Below are 14,141 nucleotides of genomic sequence, written 5' to 3' on the forward strand. Positions count from 1 at the left end.
ATGGCTGTGGTGGCATGCTAACCGCTGCAAAAGTGATCTGTGGCAGTGTCGGGGGAGGCAGGGGTAATTGGGAGGTGCCGGTCTATATACAAGTGGCCCCTCAAAGTGCGGCCAGGAAAGGAGCATTGCCGTATGGCGTAAACCGGCCTTGGCTCAAGCGTGCACGTCAGGATCTGGGGCGATTGGCAAATGGGGCAGGGGGAGGAGGTGGCCTGGGCGTCAGTGCAGTCCCAGCTACGGTTACAGGAGAATGCAGAGCCCAAGATGTGAGGACAGTGGCCCCTACGTGCACGCTGTGTGTACACAGGGCCGCTAAAAAGACGACCGTTCAGAAAAGGACAGTATCAGCTGAGTGCTGGCTTGATCTGAAGTGGCAGAAGTGCAGGCTAAAAATAAGCGAGCAGTGTCAGCAGTGCTGCTTGCTTCAGCATATAAATCAACAGGCCAGAGGCAGTGGGCGGAGGGGCTGAGGTGGGTCCATGGGGGTGGTTTAATGGCAGAATCAGATCAGACCCCACTTTTAAATACCAGGTGGCGAGGTTTGAGCTGCCTGCAGAGGCAATGCTTTTGGCTAAAGAGATTTGCCAGGATGCAAGTGAGGTACTGATGAGCCCCAGTTTAGACAGGGACACAACAACAGTGGAGGATAGAGGAGCAAATTGGGGGGGCTTGACATCTTTGGCCACTGGAAGGATGAAGTGAGGAGAGGGTGTATGTATAGGGTTGCACAGCTAAATGCCTAATTGGAGAAGGGTGGGTCCTTTCAGTGGGACAATGGGGGGGGGGCAGTCACGCAGCACTGCAGGAGGGTCTTGGGAGGGAGGGGGAAAGGCACCTCATAGAGGTGAGAGCAGATACATTAGGGTCAGTGAAGGGCCCCGTGACTGCCTTAGTGGTGGCCATGCTAGAATGGAATGAGGATGATATGAACGACGAGCTTATGGAAGATGAGGATTTGGTCAATGTGACCATACAGTGGTGGAGCGGGAGATGGGAGAGCGAGGATATCCTTGTGTGAGAGAGAGGTTACAGGGATTGGTTGGAAGGCATGAGTGATCTAAAGTCCTGTCATTTGTTACAGGTCCAGGAGAGGCACAGAATTCCGGACTCAGTAGAGCTGGGAGCTGCTCATCAATACAGAGGGGAAGCGAGGACTGGGCCTGGTGCGGTTCACCTGACATCGGAGGGTGATCCCTATGTTGTCGACATACGAAGGTGCGAAACAACCTTGTTGGCCCCATTGCCTGGTAGGTCTAGGAAGACCTCTGGCACATGCCCTGTGATGGGCAGGCAATTAGCATCATCAGAGCAGCAGGGACGGGTTAATTCAGTCTCCCCCAAATGCCACACGTCGCACTACAACTTCTACTTACGGTTTGTGCAAAAGGTTCACGCTCTGGTTAACCTCGACAGGTTGAAGTATTCGCTGGGATTAGCCTGGCATCTGGAAGAGGCGAAGACGTTATGAGAGGGGTTTCGTTGGGGATTTCATATGGGGTACGAGGGTCCTCGGGTGCGATGGTGGGATTATAATTTGCACTCTGCCAAAGAGCACTGGCAGTGCAGGAAAAAGTGGAGAAAGAGATCTCTGAGGGCAGAATGGGGGACTCTTTCATTATTTGCTGACAGAGGAGCTGATCGTTTCACCAATTGGTGTGGGGCCAAAAAAGGAGAAGGGCTAATTTTGTTTGTTGCAACATTTGTCCTGGCCGAAAGGAGGTTCAGTGAATGATTTAATATGCGGAGGAAGTGGCCTCGGTGTCATACTCCTCGGTGAATGTGGCCCTCTCACTGGTGGTGATGGCCCAGGTGCATCGATGGCAAAGTGTGATGTGAAGTCGGCTGCTTCCAGGGCACCCTGATGATTTTCCGCTCTTGGGCACACAATCTAAAGGCAAGTGGTATACGGCTAAAGCCTTACAATCGGATGCTGCATACCATGCAGCTTGTTTGAATGCTTCAGTTCGTTTTTGCAGTGGTTGTTTACATAGAGTGCGGCCATCAGCTGGTAACCCACTACCTGGATGATTTCTTCTTCATGAGGGCACCTGGTTTGGCGCACTGCCAGGCTCTCCTGGTAAGGTTCCAAGAGCTCATGGATGACCTAGGGGTGCCTTTGGTGTCAGAGAAAACAGTGGGTCTGCAACAGAGTTATCGGTCCTGGAATTGTTTTCAAAAGAATAGAGACCAGGTTGCCACAGGAGAAAAAAAGAGAAGAAGCTATTGTTGTTGTCTGTCATGCTAGCAAAGGAGAAGGTGAAGGAGGGTTAAGTACTGTTGGGTCACCTAACCTTTAAGTGGTGGGTGGTAAGTGCTAGGAGGACTTTCTACAGGAACCTGGGGTGGGCACTCTTCAGGTTTTACCTACCTCGTCACCATGTCATGCTTTCAGCAGGGGTCAAGGAGGACCTTAAAATGTGGTGCTTTTTCTTGCAGTTATGTTTTGTTATGTTAATGAGTATTTGTAAAAGCGCACTGTCACCATGAGTTTCCTGGCGCTGGTAGGAACACTGAAACTGAACAGAGGGATTTTAGTGGGGATGTGAGAACAACAGAGTTTTTAGGGGCTTCCTAAATGATACAAGGGAATGTGAGGATTTGAGTGAGAGCGGGAAGGAATTCCATAATTTGGGGGCCAGATGGGAAAAGCTGTGGCCACCTAATTTAGTGAGTTTGAACCGGGGAGTGACTAAAAGCTGGAGATGAGTAGACCTCAGAGTTCGGGAAGGGCAGTAGGGAGTAACCAGGGACTTCAAGAAAGCGGGAGAGGGACCAGTCAAGGCTTTGAAGACCAGGCAGCCAACCTTAAAGGCAATTATTTCGTTAACTGGTAACCAGTGTAATTGATGTAGTAAGGGTTTGGCCGACTGCCATCTGGGGATTTTAAACGCCAGTCTGGCAGCCTGGTTTTGAATAATCTGTAGCCTAGATAGCAAGGATTTAGAGAGGCCGAGGTACAGAGAATTAGAAAAATCCAGACGGGACAGCACCAATGCTATTAAAACTTGCAGTAGAGCTACAGGGGTCAGTAGGTGGGCGGCTTTCCGAATCCTGTGCAGTTGGAACATGCAGGAAGATGTTACGCCCCTCACCTGAGCCTTTAGAGTGAGCTCAGAGTCAATTATGACGCTGAGACTCTTTACACAGCTGGCAGGGGAAAGGGATGAACCAAGCTCAGATGGCCAAAATTGCGGGCCCCAATGGGAAGCGCTTCTCCCAGGAAGGAGGAGCTCAGTTTTGCCAGGGTTGAGCTTTAGATGATTTTGGTTCATCCACTGCTGGATGTGTAACATGACCGCCTTGAAGTTGGTGATGGCGTCAGGGGAGGAAAGGGGAAAAATAATTTGTAAATCGTCTGCATAATTAAATACGGTGACATCCCAGCTGCCTAGGGAGTGGATAAGAGGCTGAAGGTACAAATTAAAAAGGAGAGGGGAAGGGAAGAACCCTGAGGAACCCCACAGAGTGAAGGTGCACTGGTGGCGCTAAAGGGGCCCAGACTGACTGCTTGGGATCTGCCCTCCAGGAAGAATTTAACCCAGGACAAAGCAGGCCCACGGACTCCGGCGGACTCGACACGGTGGAGTAAGATGTTATGGTCCACCGTGTCGAATGCCGCCGACAAATCCAATAGGACCAGTGCCTGGGGCGGCCTCTGTCAGCATTACATCTGAGGTTGTCCAGCACGGCAAGGAGCCCAGCCTCGGTGGAATGGGCTGGTCTAAAGCCGGCCTGGTTCGGTTCTAAAAAGTTGGACTCTTCGATGAATTGCGAGAGGCAGGTGGTCGCGTGTGCCTCCAAGATTTTTGACAGGTAGGGCAGGAGAGAGATGGGCCGATAGTTAGCGAGGACAGCTGGGTCCGCACCAGGTTTTTTTAACAGAGGCACCAGTACAGCCTCCTTAAAGGATTTAGGAACTGTGCCGGAGATAAGGGAGGTGTTAAGTAAGGATAAGATGCAATGCGGGAGAGTGTGACAGATGTCACGAAACACAGAGGGGGACAGCAGTCCTTGGGGGAACCCGATTTCACCCGAGTGGCTAACTTGGCTAAGGAGACGGGGTCGAAGATAGGAAAACAGGCCAAGGTGGGGGTGTTGATGGACGGGACTGCAGCTACTACTGAAGGAGAGGAGTGAGGAATGGAGTTTTTAATTGCCAGAATCTTGTCAATGAAGAAGGTGTTTAAGGCGCTACAAGACTCTGCAGAAGGGGGCAGGGTCGAAAGTGTCCTGGTGTCCGATGTTAGTTCGCTAAGGACCTTGAATATCTCTTTGGATTGGTTGGGGGCTGTAGATATTCTGTCTGAGAAATAGGCAGCCTTGGTTGTAATAATGGCTTTTTTGTATGCCCTCCACGCGAGCACATACACTTCCCTGTCAGAGCTGAGATAATTACGCCTCCATCTGCGCTCCAATTGGCGCAGCTCAAGGTGTTGTGACTTTAGCATTGGGTTAAACCATTTCTGAGATTTACTATGGCGCGAGCGGGGGAAGCAGGATAGGGGAGCGAACTTGTCACTAGTGGTAGTAAGCCAATGGACAATGTTGGCGTCCAAAGCGTTAACGCCTGAATTATAGCTGGGAGGGGGCTGAGTCTCTGCAAGAAAGGAGAGGAAAGCAGGGGAATCAAGTGCGTTCCACTTACGAGCCATCCCGCCCTCCCGCGGTGGTGGCTTGACCAGACCCTCTACAGAGATGGACGAGTCGATCATGAAGTGGTCGGACCAGACGCAAGGGGAGATATTCAGCCCAGTGAGCGATACCCCCTGCATCCAGATGTGGTCAAGGATGTGGCCACCAGTGTGGGTGGGGGTGGCGACATGCTGGGTCAAGTTTAGGCTAGAGAGTGCCTCAAACATTTCAGTAGCGTGAGGGCCTGCGTCAACATGGTTAAACTAGTAATTAAAATCGCCAAACATGGCGAGGCGAGCAGAGGAGGTCGTCAAGTACTTCTATGGCATTCCTTTGGCAAGGCAGGGTAACTTGGACTGGGATGTCCAGCTTTTCTTGGTTGCAGCTTGGGGGCGAGGGTTCGGTCTGTATTGGCAGGGCAGATGGTATGCAGAGCCCTGGACTGAACAATGCAGAAAAGGAGGCAGAAGAATAGCCTTTCTGGAATTGATTCCTTTGGTGGTAGTAGTGACACTATGGGATGGAGAGTTAGCTCACAGGAAGGTGCTCTTTAAGTCGACAATATGCCATTGGTGGACATAGTGAATTAACAGTCTGCCAGGGACACGCAGGTACTGAAGCTGATGCAGGTTTTTGTGCTGGCTGCTTGCATTATGACATTTCTTTCAGGGAGCAGCAGGTGTGGACAATGACATTGTGGATGCTTTGTCTTGTTCACAGTGGGGGAGGTTCCGTGGGTTGGCCAAGGACGCTGAAAGAGACCTAATGCCAGGTAGTCATTGATTGGGCTCAAGTAAGGCTGTGTCTTGGGTCTTACTCCACCCCGTTGATTCCCCCACATTCCCTCCTTGGATAATGTTGCTTAATTCCATCACTCTGTAATTTTTTATGCTCTGAAAATGAAGAGATGGATCACAACCAGTGATCTGCTAACTCTACATTCATGTGTCCAATTTAAGCATATCCTGTCCTCTCTTCATGATTAAATCTCCCGATGATTATTTCCTCTTTCTCTTTCTATGTCTACAATGAAATGTTTTCCTTGTCTCCCTTTAAAGTACAGTCTTTGAAAAGGATGCAATAAATAAGCTCTTCTCTTTTCACAAGTAAAAGGTATTGATGAAAATATGGTGAAATCACTCCAGGCATGCATTACCGGTTGACAAATATATTTTCTTGAACACAAGTAATTACACTTTTCAGCAAATGGTAAAGAGCGAGGCAGGAAAAACACAAACAGTAGCAATGTGTGTGCCTATTTAATGTGAAATATATATTTTTTTAAAACAACCATTTTTATTATTCTTTTTCGATTCATAAACAGCAAACAACCGTCCACCATTAATAATACATTGATGATATTTTCAATGATATATTAATTCTCCCAAAACGAGTTTCAGAAATTGGTCCACACATGACCAGTGATCATCTGGTTCTCGGCCCTGAAGAGGGTATTTTTTCTTCAGGTCTATCAAAGGGGTCAACCCCTGCCCTCCCGCCTCCATATCCATATTTCTGGTGTGTGCATCAGTATTTGGCAGGGGGTACTCTCGGTCACCATTTTGTCTTTGTCAATTCTGTAGTAGTATATCCAATCCAACTCATACGTGTTTGAATTTCCACGGGCATCCCCTCGCTTTTGTGTACTACTCATTCTGCCTTCACACAGTGTGTCATACACATCACCCATATATGTTTAGTGAGCACCTTAGAGGTTTGTCACCTCATGCTACATTTCTTTTCACCAGTACAAACACCAAGGAGTAAAAGAGGAGTTGACTCTGAGGTAAACCAATGTCACCCTGGATGTACAAATTGTGAAGGGGATGGGATAGGATTTTCCAATGTTGATGTGATCTTTCGCCAATTTTCCATTATGAGTGGGTGTTAGAAATAGGATTTTTGGTTGGCTAGGGCATGCACCTAAGCCAGGCAGAAATCACCACTCTAGTCAGGGCAAGGGAGTTACACGCTGAAGATAACCTCTGCTCACCCCCTTGGTAGCTTGGCACGAGCAGTCAGGCTTATCCAAGAAGCCATGTGTAAAGCGTTTGCGCAACACACACACACACACACACACACACACACACAGCAGCAACACACTAGGCACACCACAAAAGAGGCTCCACACAAGGGTATGTAAAAAATAGCATTTGTATTATCATAAACACATTAGAATCATAATCACACGCATACACCGTGCCAACTGGCACTAGGCTATATTCACAGGGGATTATGTACAAGACAGGGCCAATCGGGCCACTGTCAGAACCTTTAGAAAGCACTAGTAGTGCATATAAACCACAACCAGTGACTACTCATCATAATAACTTTATTTCGACTTTTCAAGTCATAAAAGTACAGAGATTAAAATATACAATTTAAGTTACAATAACTATATTAATTTACAGTTGTAATTTACAAGTTAGATTAAAGTGCCAAAAAGTGAGCATGATATTCAGAGAGCTTAAGCAGAGTAATTTTTAGATCTCAGTTATTTAAAAAAAATAATAATATAAAAACATTAATAAAGTTATTACACGTAATGTTGAGAATATAAAAAACACTCCAGCAGCAGTAATAGATAAAAGAATCATAGTGTTAAACATCGATTTCTAAAAGGCACCATCGTTTAATCCATATTGCCTGAAGGAAATTAGAAATTGCAATAACAAACAGTGGATCCATTTCCGTCATCCAATCAGTCACCTTCCACATATTTAGGTTCAAGAGAGAAATTTCCATGCCCACTCCCTTTATCTGCCCCTCCAGTGCCTCCATGGAGTCCTTTAAAGCCTGTAGAATGATAGTTTTTTTTCTCTAGTTTTTAGGGGCACTCTCTGACTGGGAGGGTGTCCTTGTTCCGCGTTGTTGTAAACTGGTATATCCGCCCTTGGGCCTCACCATCTTTCACCACTTTGCATACAAAGCACTGCACAGTCTTGACTTCTCACTGGCTTGCACCTCAAGCCATGCAGGCTGCACCGTCAAGGTCAAAATTGGAGGAGGGGCAATTCTGTCTCTCCCCGCAATGGGTTCCCCCATTAGGAAAATGTGCAGGCATTCTCCACCTTATCAGGCCTCCAAGTAACTGCCCGAAGGACATGCCAATCCAAGGCAGTATCTCTGAGAAAGTACTGGTAGGGGCCCATAGGGTACGACCCCCACCTCATAATGGCATGCAGGATGTCAGCATTAACTCGAGCTTACCATTCTGATGGCTCAGTCTTTCCCGCTCTCCACAATGAGGTGCTGCTTCCCACTCCAGCCCCAAATGGACTGGTCACCTCCCCCAGACGTTGCCTCTCCTGTAGGCCAGGGGCCATAGTTCGTAGCAGTAGCGTCAAACCTGGGGTGGTGGAGTCCATCTTTTCCCTTCGGACGGACTCTGTCCGAAATCATAATGCGGCCCGCCTTGCCCTCCACCACCGTGGGGAGAGTCAGCACTGCCTCCTCTGTTTTCAGAAGTGCAGGAGAAGAGGGATGATATTGGATAACTGGGGTTTCAGTCGGAGCCCCATTTAAATGCTGTCACCATCTTTAGTGGTTCAGCCACACCCCTGTGAAAGATTATTTTCAGCTTAACATTGAGCTCTCAATAGGTCTCTTTTTTTAAAAGCAGAAAAAACTAAAGGGACTGAGAGAGCTGCCTGCCTTGTCCACTCTCTATACTTTTAGATTCCAACAGTGACATAGCTATTTTTGTCTACAAAATGATGATTAGTAAGTCATTTTTCAAAATAATGTTTTCATCAGATGCCTACTTTAGTTATTTTTTTAGAGCATGTGTAGTTGTGAGTGGATAAATGCATGCATTGATAAATGTTTGAGTATTTTCAATGTGTATTTGTGCTGTAATAGGTGTGTGTGTGTGAATGTATGTGTATATTACTGAAACAGTCATTGCTTGCAGTGAGGAGGGCTAGGCTACCTCTTTTACAGATAAGGATTCTTTGGCTTCGAGAGTCAGCAAGAAGTTCCTTGAAGCCAAACAAATTCAGAATTTGTTACTGAGTTATTTAAATGCCTTGAAATATAGTTATTGCAAACAGGCAAACATTTTCAGAGCATCCTGGTTCTTTCCAACTCACAAGGGGTACAAGCTGCAGCAGAAACACAATGAATGAAAAGGGGCAATATTTGCATTGAGACATGAAAAGATCAGCGAGCAAGAGCCAGGGATGTATTATCAGGCCTGGAATATTAATTTTGATCTCCAGTAAAAAAAATCTCTATCGGGGTGAGCCCAGCTGAGCTTCAAAGAAGATACTACTCGGCCTGTCAAGCTTTTGCTTTTCCAGCTGGACACCTCTTGCCCTGTGCAAAGGCAGATCATGAGGAGTAGAAGCAGCCTACAAACATGGCTGTGAACCCCACTTTTTAGGTGGGCACAACCAGATAGACCTCCTAAATCAACAAGAGGAATAATACAAAGCGCACCCTCGTGGGACTAAAAGGAGAACAGCCAATTGTCTCTCACTAAGTTTATATAGATAAGGAGTCAGATCACCTTGTCAGAGCAACTCATCTGTAGGGGGGGTTTTCAATAGAGATACAGACCCCCACTCTTGGCACTAGAAACTCTGGACATTGTTGTTGGTATTTTACAAGTATATTTATTATGCATATCGACCCTAAGGTAAGTAATATCGATTTGTTTTATATCGATGTTAGTAATATCGATAGCAATTATATCGATGTCACTAATTTCGATGTTACTAATATCGATATTTGTTTGTTGTTATGTATTTTATTATGTATTTTATATGTATGTGTTATATGTTTTTGTTAAGTATTTTATTTGTTTTAAATTATATGTGTACTATTTATTATATATTAAAAATGTTATTTCTAATTTAATTTTATGTTTTAGTACTGGAGCGGGTTGTGGGTTTATAGGGGAATAGGGTGGGAAGTAATTTAATTATATTAAATTAATTATACATTTTTAGTAATTGTGAATTAATTTTAATTAATTTTTGCGTTTAAGTTCTGTAGCGGGTTGTGGGTTTATAGGGGAATTGGGTGGAAAGTAATTTAATTGTAATTAAGTAATTATTTATTTTTGATTGGTATTGACAATTATTTTATTTCTAAATAATTATTAATTTATAATTAATTATTTTAATTGGTAATTAATTTGATTAATTGGTAATTAAGGTTTGTCATTGGTAATTACCATTTTTAATTGGCAATTAATTTTTTAGTTGGTAATTAATTTTTTGAAATTGGTAAATAATAATTTTTATTGTTAATACATTTTTATCAATTGGAAATTTATTTTATTAATTGGTAAATTATTTTTTGTAAAAAATAATTTTTATTCAAAAATAAATGTACTGTTTACCATTTTTAATTGTTAATCAATTTGTAATTATTAATATGTTTTTTGTTTAGAAAAATATTTTAGTGTCCAATATTATTTGGTTATATATACTTATTAATTAATATTTATTGGTATTTAATGTTAATTTATTGTTAATTAATTAATTAATTGTAATTATGTTTTTAGTAATTATCAATGGGGATTTGCAAATGATGTAGTTATTTAAAAATAAAAATGTTATTTATTTTATTTAGAACAATTATTTATAAGTATGTTATATCTAACTTCTACACTATCCAATGCTTTCCCTACTGTTGCACTCTCTGAAGTGGGAATAGTAATTTCTACCCCTAAGCTATCCAACGCTTTCCCTACTGTTGGATTCTCTGGAATGGGAATAGTAATTTTTACTCCTACGCTATCCAACGCTTTCCCTACTGTTGCACTCTCTGGAGTGGGAATAGTAATTTTTACCCCTACGCTATCCAACGCTTTCCCTACGGTTGCACTCTCTGGAGTTGGAATAGTACGTTTTACCCCTACGCTATCCAACGCTTTCCCTACTGTTGCACTTTTTGGAGTTGGAATAGTAATTTTTACCCCTACGCTATCCAACGTTTTATATAATTAATTTAAAAAATATAAAAAGTATATTTAATTTTTTTAATTTATTAAACATAATTCTTTACTTTTTATTTATGTTTTTAAATGTATTTGTAATTTATAATATTTTTTATTAATTTATACATTATTAAAATAATTATTACAACTTATTGTTAAGTACAGATATATGATATATTTTCTGTATATGTTTAATTAATGTATTATTATTATATATGTATTATTTAATAATTTTAAACATTATTAGATATTTTTAACTTTGTTGATTTTATTTATTAGTGTTATTTACTTTATTTTACATTTATATTTTTACAGAAAAAAAAACGATATTTTTAACATCAATATTTTCAACATCTATATTTTATTTTCGATATTTTTGTACTTACCATGTTGTAGGTAGGATGTCGATATTCTTGCCTTCGATATTTTTGCATCGATATTCCTGTAGGTCGATATTTTGTAGGTCGATATTTTGTCAGTGATCCGTTGTGGAAATAAATCCTCAGCTACAAACTCCGCCAGTCAGAAGCAATGCAATTTAGCCTACCAGTCTTTAGCGGCCGTTTTTAGGTCCAGCAAGGGGGTGTGTGAGCTATAGGTGACCATCCGCAGAGAGAAGATCAGTCTGCCATAACTGGAATATCTACAGAGTGTAGGTATCGCAGTGCCGGTGTGCCTAAGGGTGAAGCAGAAGAGGAAGTACTTCCTGATCAGGTTTATTTCACGAGCACTGACTCCAACAAAGGTAGGGGGGAGGCGATACATGAGGAGACACTAGCAAAGGGGGCCTCTAGGTATGCGCTCCGCAGTTCCTCAAAGGTAGTGGAAAAGGGGGCCAGTCAGCAGACACATAGGTTATCAAACCGGAGAGAGACTTTTGTCAAGCGGGACAGGAGGCTAAAGGGGGAGAAGTTGGAGGGGGGAAAAAAGGTTGCTAAGGTGGATAGGGTGCACGAGAAAGAGGAGTTTGTGAGCACTGTAATAACACAACAAAAGGCTGCCTTAAGGAAAAGGACGCAGGTCCCAAAATAAAAATCACCTCATTCCTGAAAATGTACTCTAAAGTTCTACCTAAAACTCTAATTCTGGGAGAAAACACAATTGCAGGCGTGAGCACTGGCCAGGAGACGGAAGTTATGAATCATTTAATAGCCTCTGAAAGCCGTCCAGATGATCCTGATAGGGTAGGCCAGGGAGATGGGGTAGCAAAACCTCAGGTAACTACTGACTCCGATATTGACACAGATAGCCAGCTTCCCAGGAAAAATCTGAGTAGCCTGGCTCCTATTTCCGAAGACCCTGCACAGGCCCCTCACCACCTACAGGAGAACGATGCTTCTGTTGGAGCACTCTTAGCAGCACTATCAGCAGAAATCAAAAACAGGTTCGAAATATCAGAAGCTAATCAGTTGGAGATAAAGAAGGCCTGTGAAGTAATGGACAGGAAGATAGACAGAACGACAACATAAGATCAGGAGGTCAAAGAACATAGGGAAATGGTATTGGCAACTGCACTGAAATAGATAAACTAAGGACCACAGAGAAAGAGAATTTGGACAGGGTAGGAAGGCTGGAAAATTTCCAGAGATGAAATAACTTGAAAATCCTGAAAGTGCCTGAAGGCAGAGAGGGCGATGATATCAAGACCTATGTAGTAAAATTGATTAAGAATAAGCTCCAGCTGGAGGAGTCAGAAGAAGAGATAGCAAAATATATACAACGATCCCATAGGGATCCCTTTAGAATCCATACAAACAGGTCTAAAACTAGGAAAATCTTAATTAATTTTCTAACATTCTCTCTAAAAGGCAAAATACTGTAAAAATCTCTGGGGATGAAATCTATTGAGGTGGATGGTGCTAGATACGAGATCAGGTCAGATGTTTCGGCCGCCACCTCAAACAGGCAGTGGGAGATGGGACAAAGGATCGACGGGCTAAAGAGTCTAGGAGCCTCAGTACAGCTGAGGTTTCCTGCTTTTTTAAAGGTCATGTTAAATATTAAAATGCATATTTTCCACTCTGTAGAGAAGCTGGATGAATTTATTAAAAACTTACAACCGGGGGGCTAGACCTCTCTCCTGTATTATATTACATAAGCACTACACCACACTATTTCATAAGTACTACACTAGTTCGACACGGTGTGAAATCCTTATTTCAAGGGGTATGAATTTTATAAACTTAATAATAAGAAAGTTTGTATGTTTCAACAACGAGTTACCGAACCACAACTTCTCTATCAACGAGGTTACAACCACGACCTTGTCTAAACCAAGATTTTTTTTACCACTCATTCCTTTACCACGATTTTTCGTGTTAATGGAATGTGTGGTAAAAAAATGCTATACAACTAGTACCCCGATCTTCCACCCCTTAAAAACGAATTCCCCGTACCTAAAATACGATCTCAACTCCCTTAAATCTAATTCCCCTTTCCCTTTTATTAATCACGAAACCCCCCACCTCCTAATTATGTACTCAACACCCTTAATTCTAATTCCCCTCTCCCTTTTAATAATCACGAAACCCCCACATCCTGAATTCGATCTCAACCCCCATAAATCTAATTCCCCTCTCCCTTTAAATAATCACGAACGCCCCCCACCTCCTACATACGTTCTCAACCCCTATAAAACTAACTCCCCATTTCCTGTAATTAATCACGAAATCCCCCACTACCATAAATAAATACTAATCCCAAACTCCTTTAAACTAACCCCTAACCCCTTCCCCATATAAATTAACCCCTCATACCTATTTCTCTGTGACTGCGACGCTCCTCCTAACTCCGCCCTGTCCGAACACTAGACTGACTCTGTCTTCCCATGCACATGCGTGGTTAAGACAGAGTCGTTGTTCGGGCAATTCGTTGTTCCGCTTTCATGACTCCGGAACTCGTTGTTCCGGAGTCGTTGTTCAGGATGTTTCCCAATAAGAAAACAGCAAAAATAGACATTTATTTGGATACATTTCCTTCCTGTTATATCTACTTTTAATATCACGGGTGTTCCAGGGATGATCACCCATATGAACTTGAGTCATGAGGTTACAGCGAAGCGTTTTCCATGGGTGGGGGGTAGTGAGGAGCACAGGGTGGGGAGCAGAGGGGAAAAAAAATCCTCCATTGTCTCTATAACGTTTTTAGCATCAAATATGAGTTTGGAACTTGGGTGCTGGTTCTTGGACCTTCTAGAAGATGGGTGAGAAGGGAGGGAAAGTAGTGGGTATTAACATTTTGTCCTGGAAGGTCAATGGTCTTAGGGTGCGAGGGCGGCGGGACAAAATTCTACAATATTTGAAAGACTGTCCAGCCAGGATCATCATTTTGCAGGAAACCCACCTGTCGGAGCAGGAGGCCGTGGACCTTTTAAAGGCCCATAACTGGGTCTCTCAGGTAGCGTGCACATCCCATACAGGGGTAACAAAGGGAGTTGCGAATTTTAGTAAAAAGAGGGGCACAGACGGTTTTTGGGCCACAGAACTCTGATAAAGTTGGAAGGTGGTTAATCGTTAGAGCTAAGATCTTGGGGAAGGCCTTTTCTCTAGTGGGGTATTATGGC

The sequence above is a fragment of the Lissotriton vulgaris genome, chromosome 7, assembly GCF_964263255.1.
Source record: "Lissotriton vulgaris chromosome 7, aLisVul1.2, whole genome shotgun sequence".
In the NCBI taxonomy this organism is placed as follows: Eukaryota; Metazoa; Chordata; class Amphibia; order Caudata; family Salamandridae; genus Lissotriton; species Lissotriton vulgaris.